At 39.6% G+C, this 20214-nt stretch overlaps 1 protein-coding gene across 3 annotated transcripts in view; it reads left to right on the top strand.

Annotated features, from left to right (window-relative positions):
* Window positions 1–1922: 1922 nt before the first annotated feature.
* The window catches only part of marchf8 (membrane-associated ring finger (C3HC4) 8), a 95289-nt gene continuing 76997 nt past the window's right edge, over window positions 1923–20214 (top strand). For 2 of the 3 annotated variants that reach the window (XM_088915609.1, XM_088915608.1), the window contains exon 1: window positions 1923–2019. The gene's annotated coding sequence lies outside the window, so the exon portion shown is untranslated. The remainder of the gene's footprint in view (window positions 2020–20214) is intronic. The other variant, XM_088915610.1, reaches the window with a different exon arrangement.

Genomic DNA, 20214 nt, shown 5'->3' with positions numbered 1-20214 from the left:
CTAAACATGATAAATTAACCGTATACATTTTTTTTTTAAGGAACCTGTGAAATAATTGCAAATAAAATAAAAACTTGTTTTGTCTATTTTCTAACTGCTTTAACCAATACAGGGTCACAGGGGAGCTGGAGCCTATCCCAGCAATCAATGAGTGTAAGGCTGGATACACCTTCAACAGGACACCAGTCCATCTCAGAGCACACATAGGCACAAACACGGACAGGAACACACTCGCACAAGGGGCAGTTTTCCCAGAAGCCAATTAACCTGCCAGGATCTGTTTGCACTAGTGGACAAAACTCACACGATCCAGGGAAGAACATACCAGCTCCACTCAGATAGCACCCCAGGTCTTTGATTGAACCCAGGGCTCCAGCACTGTGAGGTAGCAATGCTAACTACTGTGCCACTGTGCTGTCTCTAAGAACTTACAAATACATTGAATTGTGCCAGACTTTCTTGAATTCTTTTATTAATGAGTGAATAAATATTTTAAGATTTGATTCTTGAATTAACAATCCTGTAGATTCCACAGCACCCAGCTCTCTAGTGACTCCATTTGTAGGTGTCTCTAGACAGATGTAGCTTAATGTTATTGAAAGCCTGCATGATGCCAACCTAGCGTGCTCTAAAATTAGTGGAACACAGGTCTGTCTGACACCAGCTGTAAACTCAAGAAAATTATAGTCTGTAAGATGTAGAACTTGCCAGCACCTGACTCTTGTCTCACAGCTTTAAAGAGATGATACTAATGTCAGCACAAAATAGGTTGACTGATAGAGAAGCACAGCCAGAAAAACCTTCCAATGTAAAAGCTGATGTTGGCTGCCTGCAGAAAGATGACTGGAGAAACAGCTAGTGAAAACACTTCTGAAACTTTGTACAACGTTCATGATGCGACTGTGATTTAAATAGAAGAGCAACTTTCTTTCTGGTGCTTAAGATCAACTGCAGAACCTGAATTAATCAATCATTATTGGCAAGCCAATCTCGTAAGGGTCAAGGCAATCCAAAGCCTATGCTGGAGGCACAGAGCACAAAGTGGGACTTCATCCTGAACAGGGGCACAAGTCCATCACTGGTTTAGCACTTGTGCACAAGCACCAGGACACAGAAACAATCGGTTCACCTGGTATAACCTGGCATAACCTGCAGAAAACCCTAAAGGCTAAAGTCCTAAAGACTTGATGTAATTAAGGTTGTGGAGGAGACGGAGCCTATTCTGGCAAGCAAAGGGCACAAGGCAGGGTACACCCTCGACGAGATGCCAGTCAATCGCAGGGCACACACAGACACACACACATTCACACCAGGGGCAATTTTGCAAGCTGGATATTGTTTGCTAAATGAAAGATGTTGTTTAACACCAGGCAGAGTAATTAGAATTATTTTATTTAGTTGCTCTTAGTTTGTACTTAACCCCAATTATTTACTTGTTTTTGCCCTCTGTACGTGCATACAGTACATCTTCAATTTCGCACTTTGCAAGACGTCAGTGATGCTGATCAGCTGTTCTGACCATGTGACCACTGGAAGCTTTGATCAAAAAGAGAATACACCAATGATGTAATCCCTATTAGTCTGCGAGTTAATTTGTTTTAAATTAGAGCTAATATGTAAGACCCATCCTACGTATCCAGTTGATGTGGGGCCATTTGGCCACCCTGTTCTAAAACTGAAATGCTCTTTATACCAATAAAATGAGAGAGAAAAAAAGCATGTGGAATATGTGTTGTTGTACACTACAAACACTAATTAACTAATCGTCTCCCGATGTCTCCGCCTTCCTTGGACCCGGCTATCCCGAGCAGCTAGTTTCCCCGCAGTGGCTAGTTTTCCTCAGCATCTGTCTCCTTAAATCGCTGCCAGAGATTTATAACCCACCGAGCCCGTCTCCCAACGCGCATGACTTCTTTCCTTTCTGCTAACACGGAAGTTGGTGACGCACAATTTCATGGGGACTAGGAAATAAACAAAAACATCGCCATCGCGTCTGTGACAAAAAAAATAAAATAAGGGGTGAGTGTGCAAATTTCGGGTTGATATAAAACATTTTATGGGGATGAATTGCATGCATGTCTACAGTCGCCGAGAGAAAATAGAATTCGCAATCCAGACGAAACCTGTGCCACCGACGAGCAGCGAAAAGATTTGCTCTTCCTTTGCTCCCCGGACGGCAGCTTTTGTAACGCGATAAAAGGGGTTAGTAGTCCTTATTTTTAAGATTTCAGCGACGTCGGTGTGAAGATGCGTATAAGAAAGGGGGTGACAGTCTTCTTAAATGCGACGAACGAGATCTTTTAATAAGAGCTGTCACAAGCTGCGGGCTGAGCTACCCTTGAATCAGGCTGAATGGGAAGACGGAGAAAAGCAGGGTTAAAGAGACTATAGTCTGAGTACCAGCTCATGGCAGTCGGTGCGGTGCTCCGTTTTTGAGAGAATGTATCAAATCGCTATCTTATCATGAGTGCCGCCACTATATTCTCAAAGTATTCGGAATGTATGAATGTTTTATGTCGGTGTAGTATCATATCTTGAAGTCTTGGTTTATTGCATGAGAAATCACTGTCTTGCGTGGTACTGGATACCGGTTTTTCTTGCTAATCCTTAACAACCACCTCCGTCCGGTATCACTGTAGTACGTCTCTGATAAAGCACTGTGTGGAAGTTTTTTGTTAACTGCACAGAGTGATTGAGGTAGCTATTTGTATTGTTACCCCCTTTTTATGTTTGATTCGTCCAGTATTTAGTTATTGACGCCACGAAGTAACGTGGTGATTTGCAGTAGCTCGATAATGTTTTTCGTGCCTGAAGCACACACCCATACACAGTGAAATAAATTGTTCAAAGGCTTTTATAAAAGGCTATGTGCATATGCCTGTATAACATGTTTGAAACAGGGAGTGTACACTGTAAGAAAGGAACATGATTTTATTTAAAAAGTTATTGGAATATGCAGCTGTATGGAAGTACAATACCCATGTAATGTTTAACCTACATTATAAAGAAATGTCGGTTTTATTGAAAATGTGTTCACTATTTACTTAACCTTCACAAACAGTTTATATACGTTATGTAATCTGAAAAATACCACTATCTACATTTGTGCTGACCTACAGTACAAACTGACATACAGTGCCTCCCAAATTTATTCAAACCCTGATTAAATAAGAACAATAACCAAAAAATAATGAAAATATATACAGATAGGCTAATATTTCTAAAATGTTAGATAGTAAGTTATATTTGTCATAATTTGAAGTCCAGAAAAATGATATAATTATTTACACTGTATTTAGTATGTTTGTAAATTGTCCTCGGGCAACAGACACCTCCTGTAGTGGGCTGTGCGATTCTGGAGTCTCAGAGGTTAATTCATGGCATCCTTCAGACCCTTTGGTTACCATTAGTGAACTGCCATCCTGAATCTCAGGTTCAAATGGACTTGGAGAACATTTATTTTGTGTGCAGTTTATCATTCTTTTGTTGCTTTGGATGTGTGCTTTGTACCAATGTCTTGCTAGAATGTCCATTTTTGGCCAAGCTTCTTGAAAGGAAGAACCAGGTGTCTGCCCAGAATGTCCCACTGTGTGTTGGAGTTCATGATTCTTCCTTTCTTGACACGAGTTCCAGGACCTGTAGATGTAAAACATAATAGTCCCCACCACCGCAATATTGCACAGTGGGCAACACCCAAAAAGCCTGGTTTTCATTTCATCTGACCGTAAGACATTGACAGCATTGTACAACTATCAGATGGTGTTTGGCAAAAGTAATTCACCAGTAGCCTTCAATTTATTATTAATGGACACTACAGTAGAAACTGGTATATGAATATTTTTCTATAGCAAAGCCCCAACCTGCAGAGATCAATGACCATTTGCTTGCAATATACTGTCTGAAGAGCTTTCTGACCTTAACCATGATGATGCTACTGAATGTCTTCAGTGTGCTGCCTCTTTTAATATCCCAGGGAACCTTTGGGTCCTCTGTATTGTTCTGAAGACTTCCATTGCCTTCCAAAGAGCAGAATGCCATTGTAGGTTTGTTTTTCTTTAACTTTATTGAAAGGCATACTTTAAGGTTTGAGTCTTAATGTGTCTCGTACTGTTTTCTGGAATTTAGATCTTATCTTACTCTGTGCAATGCTGCTATGATTACAGTATGTCATTAGAAAGATTTAAGTGAGACGCATTATCCCATCCTAAACGCATTCTGCTAAATGCTGTTTTTGTTCTTATATCATTGGTGGTATGAATAAATCTGAAGGGCAGTGTATAATATAACATCAGTTTCCCAAACCACAATAACAACCTAATTAGATTCACAAAAGAGAAACCCCATGAATGTGATATGCTGCAAAAAAAGTCAAAGTTGTTTAGGGGTGGCAGAAATATTTCAGAAGTAGTGCAATATCAATGGAACAGTAATAGCTACAACAAATCCTCTCCTAACCTCGGAGTCCAATTATCATACCAGAAATAACCAAAAAACACAGATTGTTTGAAAAATCCAGACCCAAGACAGCCGCGTTTAGAAGAGGGCAGTAGAAACACGGCTTCATACGTGGCTTCAGTGCAAACTTCTCCTGAAGAGAAGTGGCAAATCGGAGTATGTGTACAGTAAACTGCCAACATGTGAAGACAAGCCTGGGTTTTTAATAGTGTCCTGTAGTCTGGTGTGGTAAGAATGGGGACCATTTGCAAAGACGAGAGTTTATATGGAGACGAAAAGGACAGATCAACAGTGACAGTACTGCCTCTGCCGCATCTTGCCAGTCGGGGTGTGGCTTTAGGTCTTCAGGGATGGAGCACCTTGTGGAGGTTGAGAAGAATTTAAATGCAGCAAGCCCACTCATAGACATAGACTTCATCAGAGGAGGACAGCGACTGCCCACTTCATCGGATCAGCGATCCTGAGGACACAACCAAGGCAGCATCCAAAGCTCATTAAAACCTGGAGTGAGGTGTGCTGCCTGTTCCCTTAGGACTTGATCTGCTGCCCTCACCCCTTTAAAGTCCTGCTGATGCCCCCGCAGGCTCAGTAGCAGATGGGGATCTGCCTTGGTAGCCCGAGTGTCCGGACCAGTGATACATGTGTGACTCAGCACGCATTGTAGGGTGAACGACACCCCCCAGGATCTCTCGGGGCACCAAAGCCGCACCGCACACAAGCAGGCAAACAGATGCGCTGAGCTGACACCTTTCAAGCACCAGGGGTTTGTTGCTTTAGCTGGCTCCCACCGAGCGCATATTTCACGTGGGTACTTTTTGTTTAAAAATGACAAATGAACACACTGTGGCTTAGATATTTTTTGTTTCTTACAGCTTCTTTGTGAAAGTGTTATTTTCATGTTTATGCTGCATTCCAGGTTTGGTATAGTTTGTTCAGGTTAATAAGTACTTTCATCTCTAAAAAGAGATCAGCTGAGCAGTCTGAGTGAAGTACCTTGCTCAAGGGTACAAGAACAGAGGGCTCGATATCCCAGGTGGGGCGCCAGCTCCAATGCTCACTGACTGCAGTAGGAAAGCTGCTTTCTTTTGTGTTTTTTTTTTTTTAGTACCAATGACATTACACAACCATCCTTTGACAATACGAATTTGCAAATATACATCAAACAGGAGAATTTAGTCTATTCTTATCAGTTTCATTAGTATTTCATAATAATCGTACTCACTTCTAATTAGACCATTTACATTCAAAATAAGGAAGATGGGTATGTTTTTATAATTAGAATTTAGAATGTACATTTCCATACTGTACCCTTCTCCCTCTCCCTAGTTTCAGTTACTGTGTATCTCAATATATTGAGGATGGATTGTTTTTTTGTTAAGAAGGAGTGAATGTTCCTTTTAGAGAATCCCCTCCTGGGAGCACATTCTTAGGTTATACAATCTCCAGAGGATTCGGGTTGCTGGAACCTTTACACTAGCATTGGTGATTTAGCTCGGTAATGTTTTATTAAAACAGCACTCTGACTTACTGTCCAGTATCTTGAATGTATGGGTGAAGGGAAAAGTAGGAGACGAGTAGAGGATGCCTCGACAGAAGTCTTTCAAAGCTTAATAACCTGAAAGCCTCCAGAGATTAGGGCGGATCCGTTTTAGCAGTGTGATCTGAGGACAGCGGGCTTTCTCCTGAACTCACAAGACATTTGCAAAGGTGAGGTGTGAAAGTGAATTGAAGAGCACAGTCATGGAGCGAATCAGCCTTACTTTCTGCTTTGTGCTGTTCAGTGCAAGCTTGTCAATGACTGCGAGAGTTCTTCGTAAAATCAGCAGAGAAGCTGGAAAACTCTTAAACATCAAAGTGAAAAATGCAAGCTAAGATGGCAGGGGTGGCAACACATCACATTTTGATTGTGTCACAGGTAGTGTTCTCTAACTAGCAGCTTCCATATGTCTCTGTATTTCCTAAGAAGTGTATGTTGAAATGTGTGCACAAATCTTTTTTTTTTGTGTGTGTGTGTGGTGGTGTTGGGAAGAGCCTTATGTGTGTTCAGCCCAGTGTGGTAACTAAAAATAGCACCGTTAGAGCCCAAGAAGATTACTCTGTATACTAAAACTCCTGATATCCAAACCAACAAAAATGTAACAATAAATTACTGGGGTTTTTTCCTTTCCATTTTTGGTGCTTTACTGTAAGTACATTACTGTCTAACTATAATGTGTAATAGCAGAAATATATCAGCATTAGTGTAACAAATTGTCACTTCTGAGTTTTACAATTTCCTTAGATTTCTGATAAATCTGATATCTGTATCTGATTAATTCAAAAGGCTTGTTTTGTGCCTTAATACTTTCATATACTGAAGATGAACAACTAATTCCTTAGAATAATTGTATCCTGCTGCATTACTCACCTTCCAGATATAGAGTAATATTGAATTGCAGTATGTTTTGTGTTAATACAGTTTTTTTGGAGTCCCTTCATAAACAGGCTTTAATTAAGTTGTTTGTTTAAAACTGATTTTTAGCTTAAACCACTGATTAAAATCCAAATTAGCCAAGTGCAAAGTCAATTCAGTTTAGCACGCTAATTGACAAAAATTGCTTTTCAGGCACTTCAGAATTTGAGAGAATGTGTTTCTGAACTGTGGCAAATTAACTTTTAATCTTGCATAAGAGATGCATTTTAAATCAGGTCATTGACATGGGAACCTATTGATCCAATCATACAGCACTTTGAAACATAGTTTACTTTAATGCTGTATATTGTATAATTTATAAATGTTTCTTTTGAAAATTAAAATAGGCATGCATTTGCAGTGAAAACAAATTAAATTAAGCAAGACCATGCACACTATAAAGGTATCGGTTTGTCAAGCAAAAGCTATTTAAAAACTATCCTCTGTATCAGGGGCTGGACAGTATCGCTAGTGTATCGGACATTTCTGAAGGTATGTACAGTAGACTCCATCATAAGAATTAACAGATGGATGGGGGGGGGGGGAAATGTCAGTTATCATTTATATTTTGCTTTCCTTTTTGTCATTCAGTTCAGGTAGGTCTAAGCTAAAATGCTAACAGTATTGTTGATTGAAAGGGATAAGGATGTGGTGAGCTTGGCTGCTAGCACTGAATTACCTGATGGGGGTTGTTGGTGTACAGCACAGCAGTGCCTCTATGAGGTTCTAGAGTGTACAGGGATGTGTATTTCTTGAATTAAGTAATTATTACTCGCTGATCCCTCAGTTTGGAACCAACAGCTGTATAAAGCTTTCCTACAGCGGCTTCTGCACAGGGGGAGGAACAGGACCAGTAGACGCGCCCACCTGCCAGACCCCTTTCATCGGTTGACACCCTGTCAGTTCCACCATGCCTTACAGGAGGGGTAGTACTAGATGGACAAGCGCCATGTCTCACGAGTGTTGCTGTTATAAGCTGCCCTATACACAGTAAGCTGTAGAAATCCCTCTGTTGCCAAAGGTCAGAAGGACCCTGGCTTGGCAAATTAACGCCCCACCATATCCTGGTGGTATTCTGGCACTTGTGAGGCATGGGATTGGGTTAATCGCAGTCTCAGTCAGCTGCAGCACAGCCCAGGCTCAGACTCATGATGCCTGGCCCACAGTGCTCAACCTGCACTTTAAGATGTCACTCAGGAGGAAAAATGTACTGCACACACAACTTCAAAAGTAACTAATTAGCCTAAAGATTTTTACAGATTTGTTTTCTTTTAGTTCTAGGGCTATGGCCCCAGGGAGCAGAATGCATTTTCTTACTTTCTAACAATCCGTACATTTCCAAGCCAGGTATAACTGAGGATGTTACCAGCAGAGGACAGGAAGGAACCAGATTCAGATTATGCAAATAGTAATAGGCAATCGTGTTTGAACATGAACCTCTTCATGGGAAAAGTATACAATGTGTTCAATAGAAATATGTATTTAAATGTAAATAAAGCATTTCTGTTTTTGTTTACCAGTTATTAAACTGTAGTTTCTGTCGCTGTAATATCTGTGAAATAAATTGAGAGGTACAGTGTTCTACAACATAGATGAAACGTAACAGGCCCATTTTGGGGAAATTCTCTGTGTGACAGTCCTGATTATGGTAGTTCGTGCACATTTATTATTGACATTTTACCCTTCACAATCAATGATTAGGTCAGAAATTATACTAGCGATTTCATATAGTTTAATACTCTACATCAGGCATCGTTCTGGGGGACCACTGTGTCTTGTTTTTGATCTGTCTGATTCTTAACCACCAGAAGCTAATTGATTGCAATTTTCTGTCCTTGGCATGTATTAAAATTTTGCGTTCAGCTCTTAAAAGGTTTGAGTGGGATTTATAATAGGTACAGGTATCAACCCTGTACCAATTTTCTGAGTTCCATATCTGCCCTCATTCAGATGTGCTGCCTGAAATTTAAGCAGCTGGACTTCTGCAGAAAAATAAAAATCACTTTATGTGGGAGTGTCTGATACGTGTCTGTTCATCATCTTATGGCATAATGAGTTGGCATATTGTAGGACAGGGTTGCACAATCTTGGTCCTACGTGATCCTGTGTCTGCTGGTTTTCATTTATTTCATTAACTTATTTGTTTAACAACTGATGATGAACAGATCCAGTTACAGTAGGTACACACTTCTGCAGTTTGTTGCATTAAGCCAACATTTCAGGTATTTTCAACATAGTACAAACCTTGTACTCGATCATTTGTGTACAGTAATATACAGTTGAACACAATTTATGCTGTTTAGAAACAGTAATGCAACCAGAAATATTAAGCTAAGAATTGCATCTGAAGTTGTAACAGTGAGTTACTGTGAAACAAAATGGAAAAGCTTTTGAAAAGCCTTTCATACAAAAAGCCCATTTCAAATTTAAAGAGTCACCGAAGGAGCCTAGGGTTTTAGAATGAACTGTAGACCCATAATGCCTAGAATCGGGTTCAGGTTTTGTTCTGTGACCAAGATTAGCATACTCAAAACTACTATTGTTTCAGAAGTATGTGAGGGATCCACTTCATCCACCCATGAACTGCATCATTAACATGCTGCCATTCTGTAAGGTCCTGGAGTTGAACCAGGAGCTTACAGTAACACCCCTACTCTTATGAGCAGGTCCATGGGTTAACCAAGTAGTCAGTACATCGACGCAGTCAGTGGACAGTGTGTCTCTGGTTGCCATGCTGGGACATTGGATTTTTAGAATTGCTTGTTCAGAGGTAAGAGCTCCACCTACTTTTCTACCAGCCTGGTTTTTACCTAGAGGCGTCTTATCGCAGTAGTACCTAGGCCCAACAGTTCTGAAGAGATCAAGTAAGAAGTATTTATGGTTCAATCAAATAATCAAATGAATCTGTCCATGATTTACAAAACTGTGGCCTGGCATGTTTTCTTTGTGACTTAAATTCTACCAGGTTCAGCAGTATTCGAGAAAAAATCACAAAGGATTCTTTTGCTTATCATTTAAGCCAAGACTTCTTGCTTTAGCATGCTTGGTGGATGCTCCCGCTTCCTCCTATAGGCCAAAGATGTGCTGTCTAGGTTAATTGGCGTCTCTGCATTGTCCCCAGGGTGTGCAGGCCCATTGTTAGATTATTCTTCATTTCATATAATCTGCTGTATTGAATTAAGCAGCAATTGAAAACGGAGGCAGTTTATGGATCTATAGGCAACTAGGGACTGAGCTAGTGGCCTCCAGGGGATTCCTATTACACAGCCAACCGCGCGCTGTGCTATTAGATATGTATGGAGCTGACTTCTGTTTGTATTTGTTCCCTTTGATACACCTGTGTATTGTGGAGCACCTTTCTCCAGGGTATGCCATCTTTAACCCCACCTGGGATTAGAGCTCACCGTCTTCCTGTTCTGAGTCTGATACCCTAACTGCCATGTCACACCACTGCCTGATGCCAGAGCTGTGTTCAGAGCAGTTTCTCTGAACCCTGCTGTTGGGGATGTGAACAGTCTCCCTGAACGCTGGTGTTGAGGATGTGCTGTGGCCTGTGAGGCTACATTGAGGTCCCACTTTAAGCCCTCTAGAAAAAACAAAATCAACTAATCTATTAACGTTGCTCACATAGATGTTTATTATCAGTTGCATTTTTTTTCCTACAAAATAGCTGTGGATATTTGATTGTTCAAGACATGGTAAAAATGAGTCCACTGGGCTGATGTCTCCTAGATGAAATTTAATTAAATGTCGAAGTACCTCCGAGGTGAACTGGTACCTGTGTACTGAACGGGTTAGGGAGCACAGGAAATTTAAAAGTCTCTAAAAGCCTTAGAGTATAATCCACCCTGAAGCCATCCAAAGGTGCAATACAAAAAAAGCTATCTAAATGCCTTTTCTTAGCTTTGTAAGTACTCTTTATCCAAGAATATTTCTGGGATACCAAGTTGTGATTACTGACTTCAGGAAGTAAAAGGCCAGGACACAATTGTGATTTTAATAGTTTATACATTATCAGCATTATGAAATTGTCAATAAACATCCATATAATTTACTGGTAGGAATATGTGCAGGAGTATTCTTAAGTAAACTTATGTAGCATTGCAATCAATGGTTTAGTCCTGCACCCTTTAAAACTATTTAGTGATCATAGATTTTTTATTTATGGGCACTGTAACCCGTATGATGAAAGGTACAATGTCGCATTGGTTGTCATGGAGCAAATGCTAAACGAGGACATGGTTAACTCTGCGTCATGTCTGTAATCTGTGGAGGTAAGCCAAGAACATTGATTAGAATGGTTTGGATCTTAGCTGGCTTTTCTTTTCATTTCTTTCAAAATGTGATTTTGATTGAATGTGCTCTGTTGCCCTTCAATGAAAGGTCTTCCCTTCTGTGTCTGATCTGGCCTCTGATCAACTAAAACAGTGTCAATGTGATCAATGTCGTAGCAGGACGTTCTTACACCACTGCCCCTTATGCAATGCTGAATCCTTTTCCATTATTTTCTGAAAGTTGACAAAGTCATTTGATATCGCAGTTCTTTTTCATAGGCTGACCTTGGTTGTTAAATTAGCAGCCAATCCCAAAATCGAAGAGGTTGCAATCTCCTTGGAAGCAACAATTAAATTAATAGAAGCTTATACAAAATTCAAGACTGGGCCAACATCATTCAAGTAAAAATCTACACTAAAAATAAGAGACGGGTACGCATAGATTGAAGAAGCTACCTATGGGTAGCTTTTCACAGACCCAATGCTACGCTTCTTTAGAAAATGTGGGGAAGCAAAATCAATGTAATCATTATTGTTAAAAGCATAGAACTTGAGGAAAGCTGGGTCTGGTTTGTAAAACAGATGGGTAAGACCTCATGTAAAGCGATGTGCACTTTTGTAGTTGCGACCTTACAAAAGATAAACTCTGCAATTGTAAGGGGGGCATGGTGCATACAATATAGTGTATTTACAAGACTTATGAAAAAGCGCCCTATAAAAGAATAACTCTCATATTACAGGCAGTAGGAATTTGGGGAAAATGTTGAAACACAATTTTGAATTGAACTGGTAAATGGATAAAAGAATACAGATAAGGAGTGAATGCTAAAAGTGTGTTGATTTAATTAGTGGAGTTCCACAGGTATCTGTATAAGGGACACGGTTCTTCCTAATTTATATCAATGACCTAGATTTAGTACAGTTGGTAAGCTCATCTAGTTTGCAGATGATACCGCAATAGGAGGATTTACAGTTAAAGTTGAAGAAGCACATGAAATTCTAAACATTTTAGGTAAAATTCAGGATTGGGTACAAATGTGGTAGATGATGTTTGATGTAGGTGGGCGCAGAATATTGTGTCCAGGTAGCAAAAACAAACTACGGATGCAAATTGGAAATGCCTTGATAAATTCAGCTGCCTTATAAGAAAGCCTTGGGTGTTAATGTTGACACTGTATCCTCCAGACAATGCGGAGAAGCTCTAAAAAAAGCAAACAAAATATTAGACTACAGTTTTAAAGCACATAATTTAAATCAAGGGATGTTGTGTTTAACTTGTACAATGTAGTAGTAAGACTTCATTTAGAGTACTGTGTACTTTTTTTGGTCAAAACGGTATAAGTAAGGTATGGCTGTTCTAGAATCGGTCAAAGAAGAGTAACCAGATACTTTACAGATCTTCAAGGAATGTCCTGCTCACTGGTTAAAAGTTCGAACTTTTTAGTCTTGGATCAGGTTCCCTCAGTCTTCTCTGTTCAAGTATTCAAACTCTTCAAAGGCCTTTGACAGCCGGCACTTTAAAAATTCTTAACAAGATCTTTGAATTTGTTAGCTACTACCACATGCCATCCGCTCATCTAGAAAATCCTATGTTTTTGTAAATCTGCTCATAGAAGAATGACTAGGTTCATTATCATGCTCAAAGAAATGTTGTCAATCAGCCTGAATCTCTTTATTTAGGAACAGAGAAGACTACAAGGGCTTTGTACTTCTGCTAGAACTCTGCAGATTTTTATTCAGCCAAGTACAGGCCGAAACAGAACTGGTGTGGGAATTTTCTTTTGAATCTGTAAGAAATAAGCAGCAATAAGTGAATGAGTCCAATATCTTGAATATTGTGAGTAAGATCAATATCTCCACACCACAAATAATCACCACAAACATATGGAGCAACTATTTATAAAATGCAGTAGCTCATGTTTCCAATTAATGAACACCCGTGACCAGTTTATTTTTCTAACAAGCGCATTTTTGCTGCAATTAATCAGTGGACCTTTAATGCAAGTGTAGGGTTAGGTCTGTCGGTTGTTTTATTGTTCATTCTGCATATACATTACTTTAAATATGAATGTTTTAATTTTCTTATTTTACTTTTTAACAAGACATGTTAGTTAAAAAATCCAAGTATTTGCTATCAACTTCAGTCAGTTTAAGTCCGGATTCAAATGCCATTTTTTCTCTATGCAGGAATTGAACTGAGAACAGTAGATCGAAATTCACCAGTCAAGAGGATGTTATTTAAATGTATTAAATATCCTGAGAGGTTTTAAGTGTGGATCCAGATGATTCATTCCAGATCAATAAGGTAACACAGATCCCAGGACCCACTTGGAAGCAAAAGGAATGGGCTTTTAAAATTAACAACAGGTATCGCTTATTAGCACAGCAGGTTTGTGGAACCTGATCTTTCAGGAAAGGTTGTATGCAGTCCTCCTCAATTACCTACTAGCAGTGTAACTGTTACAGTTAACACAACAATTTAAATTGGGAAGAATGGCCACCTCTTGTTTCTAATAATCTTTGGGATAAGTAATGCTTTTATCCCTAAGGATCACAAAGCACTTTACATATGGGAATCGGCCCACCACAGTGAAGCACAGAAACCACTCTGCTCCAGCAGCCCCACTACACACAGCAGGTCAGGTGAATAAATTGCTCCACGTTTTTAGTTTATAGTCTTGCGATCTTGAATACATTGGAAATAGGTGGATTGAATTATCCCCTCTTGTACTTGTCTTTTTGGGCTCTGTGGATTATAACATCAGCAGCGGAAGACTGAAAATCCTGTGCTGTTTCTGAAATGTAGGGATGTCATACTGCAGCAGAGGAACTAAAACAAGTCTAATTCATGAAAAACGTCTGCACTTTTCAGGTTCCTAATTAAAATGTTTTGTACGGTTGGGTTTCTTTCGTAAAAGCCTCCGATTGTTTTTTCCTCTTGATCATTCACAGTTGCTGTTTGCGCCGTCTTGTTTATATCAGCTAGAGTGGTTAATGAAGTGACTTCTCAAAGCAGATTACCAGGGTTTGCAGAGGGAAAACAAATGAGCGTTGCATAGCCCTGTTGGTGAACAGTGTGGAAAAACTACCTTACTTTTGTCTTGTCTTATCACCATTTTACCCACCTGCACTGATTTTAAGGAAAAAGATGCTTTTCAGAGTTGTGTATTTTATATATAGTGTAAAAAAGGTAAATCCATTTTTCTGTATTTGGAGAATACAAGCAGACAGACTGATCCGGTGAACAACAACTTTTCTACTTACAAATTGAAAATGCAGTTAGCCACATTAGGATGCCCAATGAGGCTAGTGGATAATTGACCAACTCCAGCCTTAAATCATCATTTATTGTGTTATGACAACAAAGCCTATAGACGTGGGAAGCTTCACACAGGGAAACAAAACAATAGATGCCCTTTGTGCTATCTTTCTCATGTTTGTGTTGAGCTGATTATCGGTTTCAGGCATTCCTGAAGCTTGCTAGTAAGTCAGGCTCCACAGCATGGTCTTGAATAGTTTCTCAGTCTTTCCAAATCTGGTGGAATTTTTTTTCTTTGAAGGTGTGTTTCTGACTGGAGGGTTTTTTGTGTTGTATGGCATATATAGTATGTGCTTTCACATTGACTTCTGTAAGAAATCTTAAAGGGGAACTGCTGTCCCAGTGTTTCAGACCAGTTATTAAATCTTGGTTCACCAAATACTTGCTGGTATTGCAAAATTTTACAAATTCTGAATTAAGCACAAAATCATGAATTTAAGTACATGAAGTAGAGCATGGTTGCTGTGTTGTTGTAAACCGCTGCTCTCGGCACGGGCAAGAGCAAGAGTTAGTGAGAATCGTGATGTGAGGCGGCCCTTCCTGCTCACTAGTCACTGAAATGCGATGTACGAGCAAAGTGCAGGTTGTGCAGCAGACATTTCGCCACAGAAATGTTCCAACGTAATCTAAATGCAGAATGAACAATTAAGTAGTATTTATTGGTAAACCTCTCGAAGTTGAGATGAATATTTGTGTAAAAGAGATGTATTCACAAGCCTAATTGTTTACAGTGTAATAGGGCTGCATCATGTCACTGGAAGTGTTGTTGCCGCATTCTGAATCGCAGACAATGATGGCAATATGATGCGGTGCATAACTGGAAATGTAGTCCATTTTGTGATGCATGTTGGAGGTTTTACACATTACTGTGTATATTTTACTTTCATTGTGGTTTGAAATGCACTCATCAAAGGCGACTCTTTCTAACCCTTAATATATGCCGTTATTTTTATATTTGGGAAGCTCCTTTAAGGATTCCTGCAGTGTGCCATAACACTGTATGTTCTAAGAGGACTGTCTTTGGTTACCCAAATATAAATTTCTGGCAGTCCTTGAGCTGAAAATTAAGCTGAAATTAAGCTCAAACTGTAAATCATATTTATGCAGTACCTGAATTCAAATTTTTTGTTTAAAGGGTTTTTTTCCCATTTAACTGGAGTGTGAGAGCTAAGGCTTATGTTTTGCACCACAACATTTTTTTTAAAAGAAAAAAACAAAACAGGTTTTATGCTATTGTTATACTGTGGTCATTAGGTATTGAAATTGTCACAGGGTTCAGCTTTACAGTTAATTTAAATAGTTTAACAAATAAGCAATTAGCAGATCTCATTAAACAATATGGGCACATTGCTGTGTTGTGTTTTTCACGTTAATAGTTATCTAATTAGTGGTGATTTGCTTGGAGTGAACCTTTCCACACAACAATGCACTATAGGACCATTGAAATGATTACACTTTGGAGAGGCCATATAGCTTGTTTGGCTCCTGTGGAGCTCAAAGAATCACATTTTTCTTAAGTCCTAGTGAGTCAGCTTCCATAATGTGAATAACTCCTTTATTGGAACCGGCCACAACTCCTTTGTGTGCTATACTTTTTTAAAATAATCTTGAGAATACATGTGGAAAATAACTGCAAACCTATTCAGGACTGAAACTGTTAGGTGACGGGTTACTTCTTCACATGAAGGATTTCAAGGGGTGGATACTTGAGTCATAATGTTTAATGAGCATTCAAGCAGACACTAAGTCTGTTACTGTTTTTCTCTTTGTCAGCTGTGCCGACGTTTTCTTCTCTATTGGAAGATGCTATATGGTAATTACTGTACATAGTCAGTCTTATCACTACACTAAACATGCTTGTGTTGTGCCAAGGTGAGCTAGAGCTCACTGCCCTCTATCTCCTTGGAAACCAGGCACATCTGCACAAAGAGTCGAACACCTCCCAGGACTGTTCAGACACACTTGGGCAGATTGCTCCAACTACCTGCCTCCAATTAACGGGTGCTAATTCCATCAAGTATATGTAGACCCTAATCTGCCACAAATCTGGTGCTCTGTCATTTAGGTAATTTCCATATCAGGAAGTGCTCCCAACATGACTAACCTGTGTCTTAGAAGGACACTCTGCCTGAGTCCTACCTGAAAGAGTCCCCTTCTGTCCCGACCCTGCTGTGCCTGTCTGCACCCTGTTGCTTTTTCCGAGTAGCGGACCACTGGCACATTCCCGAACTTCCAGCCTGTAATCCCGCAAACCGGCTCAAGTGCCCTTCCTGGATCAGGATTGAAGGCATGTTCACCTTCCTTCTCTGTTCTACCTTGGCAATGTCCATCAGTCCTTATCAGTCTTCAAGCCTTCATTGGGCTCAGCTACTGGATTCATCAGCCTGTTGTCAAGGCGTTTACCACATCATAACAGCCAGTTAGCGAAGCATTATTAGATTTTTTTTTTTCAAAAGTCCCCCTTTAAGGGTCAGTATTGAAACTACCAAAACACGTTTTGTGGAATTTGTTCTGTTAAATTTGAAGTTCCTGGATTAACTTTCATGGGTATGATTTCTAATGGAACATAATTACTAGTGTTGAGAGATAAATGGATTTGTGCACATTACACCTAAGGTTGTTTTTGGAGAATGGTACTGTGAAAATATAAGCCAGTGTTTATGAAACCTTAATGAGCGGTAATTTGGAGTTGCGCAAATCCTTAGGGAAAAGGGAAAATGAAGTCAATTAACGCTGCCAGCTCTGGATCCTGTACATCTGTTTCATTCCTGACACTTCTTCCCTTCTTTGCTGGAAACAGGGCGATTCAGTAAAAATTACATGGCCTGCTTTCATATTTCCATTCAACAAGCTAACTTTACTGGTCGATCACATGTTTTTGGGTGGAACTTAAATTTCCTGTAAAGTAGTTTTCTGCACACAATATCAGTGGTAGTATGTCATTCTGAAACTTAACGTGAGGACACCAGTCACTGAAACCTGTCTTTCTGTACTGTGTGTAACAATTCTTTAGTTTCTCTTACCCGTTTCATAGCCAGGTAGCAATATGGAGTAGTGGTTAGGGCTCTGGACTTAACCAGAGGGTTGTGGATTAAAATACCACATGGAGAATAGCTGTTGTTCCCTGGAGAAGAGTAGTTTATCTAGAGAGCTCCGATAATCCCGGCTGTGTAAATGTGTACCAAAATCTGTATGTCAAAAAAACAACTCTGTAAGTCACTTTGGATAAAGGCATGAGACAAATAAATGTTATACTGATTGCAGCTCTTACTAGTATACATGCTTTTGATTTTTAAAATGTTTATTATTGTACCTTTTTTACAGTCATGTACATACAGTATGAAGAACTACGAATACAGAACATTAGCCTTCCTCCAAAAGGCGAGAAATGTATTGATTGTAAAGTAAATAGTAAGCAAAAAGATTCACTAAGGTGGTTTCATGTTGATTTTTATCTTTCTTAGTTGTTTACCGTATCCCTGGGAGATTTTGTTTTACTTTTCTCAAGTACTTGGAGTGCTGGTTGCTTTGACATTAACGCAAACAACAAAGTCATTGCTAGAGATTAGTCAAAATGGTGCCTTGAAATCCTAGGATTTATCCAAATGATAATCTTGGTCTTGTTAATTCGGCTTTTTTTTAAAAAAAAGTTTGATGTGACTGAAATATAAAAAAACAATTATTTTATTAACTCTCAGAAGTGTTTGCTTTCAATGTGTAAAATTCCCTGACAAAATACCAGTTTGCAGACTTAGCAATTAGCAAGTGGTACTAATAATTTGATTGCAAATGACACATCTTTAATTTGTTACATTTCAAAGAAATTGAAAAATGTCAGAATTTAAAAAATGAATCCATCAAGTATTCAAAAATAAAGCTTTTAGCAGCAATTTGTTTGGACACAACTGATTCATTTACATTATCCTTCATCTAAATCTGACAATCGCTGACTTAATAAAACCAGTTTAACAGCTTCTCTCCACTGCTGGTGCTTTAAAGAGACATGGAAAACCTATAGATAGACATACCCTCCAGGAACAGGATTGAACTGCCTTGACTTAGATCATACACAGTCTCCGCATGATGTGCATAGCGATAAGAAAAATTACCTTTGTGTGCCAATTTAGAATTCTTCTTTTATTCAGTATCGCAGAAAAGATCCCAACTGGTGAAAGGAGGGTTAGTGGGGAGTTCTTGAAACTGATTGGATTAAGATGAATCCCTGATTTAGGGGGGGTTAAGGTTGGCTGTACAGGAACTAAAGCATTGTAATCTACAAAGTGCTAAAGCAGAGAATGAACACTTTATAAAACATAATAAAAGTGGGTCACCCAAATATTTAATCAGTACAATTTATTGCTATTGCATTTTCCATGATGTACAACAGCTCCTTACCTTGCTTCAGGAAATGTAATTACAGTCAACAGAACAGAATGCAGTAGGAGACCTGTGTGCCTTGACTAACAAGAAAAGGTTCTCCAAAGCCATTTCTCTTTCCTGGGGGGTGCTATCAGTTTAACCAGTACTACTAGTTATAGGACTGTTGTGAAACGGAACCAAATGAGCACAGTTCGTTGAGTGTGTCCTCTCCCTGGTGGCCTTTCTGACGAGGAGTTGTGGAAGAGTGTTCCCATCTCGCTGCTCTGGGAATGGGTGGCCTGGTGGCTAAGCTGTCCCCACTGCTGCCTCACACGTTCTGGGCTCTAGCTCTGATTGTGTGTGGCACTAGCCTGTCCTCCACGTGTCTGTGTGGGTTTGCTCCGGCTGCTCCGCTGTTCTTCTACAGACCAAAGACCACGCTGTCCATCTTAGTTTTGTGTCTCCAGATTGTTGTAATGAGAATGTGAACAGAGATAATTCAACAGTCTGGTGAGACATTGTGAGCATACAGTACGTAATGGTACGTAAGACCAATCCTTGTACAGTAGTTTTCTAATAGTTGGAATTGGGCAAAATCCTTTTCCATTACTATCCAAAGGCTTTCCTTATAAAGATCTCCCTTTTCAGTATGTGACGTCTATAGTACGGAATGTCTTTTGTGATCCGCTGGATTTGTGTATCCTGCCGTTATCAGACAGCATGATTTCCCTCTTTGGAATGGCCTTTTTCATGCAGTGCCTGGCATTGATCAGTCACCTATTCCTTGTGTAAATACAGCAATGGCACAACAAGTAATGCCAAACCCTTTACTAGCTGAAATCCCCTCTATAATCCCTAATACACCTCTGACATCACCAGGTGCTACATTTACTTATAAAACAGAAACTTTAATGACAATCAGTTGACTGAGTTATGTTTTGGAAAATACCAAATAATAGAAATGCTGGCATCATATTTGGCACTAGCACAGTAAGGTGCTGGGACTGATAATGTGTTACAGATTATTCAGTGCACTGATGCCCCTCCTTGAGAGTAGATGTGGCGTCTAAATAACACTCAGTGAACTTCCTCTTCATGTAGCTCTAATACTTTCTCTTTCCTTTTTAGCTCCACAGTTAGGATGAAGCACTGAATCCCTTGATTAAAACCAGTATTATCTCTGTCATGTCGGTGAACCTGTAGGTTGTTTAAATCAAGCCGGTACAGTTAAATCGTGCTTTTTTTTCCATGAGAGTACTGCTACTGTAAGGCACCACTATCACAATAAATCAAGGTACATCCAAAGGTACTCTGTCTGGGGCCTCAGATTAGTTTTGGTCAACAGAACTTTTTCT

This window comes from Atractosteus spatula, chromosome 5, assembly GCF_055471065.1.
Source record: "Atractosteus spatula isolate fAtrSpa1 chromosome 5, fAtrSpa1.hap1, whole genome shotgun sequence".
NCBI lineage: Eukaryota > Metazoa > Chordata > Actinopteri > Semionotiformes > Lepisosteidae > Atractosteus > Atractosteus spatula.
The sequence above is the reverse complement of the archived record's forward strand: the minus strand, read 5'-3'. Positions and strand labels throughout refer to the sequence as shown.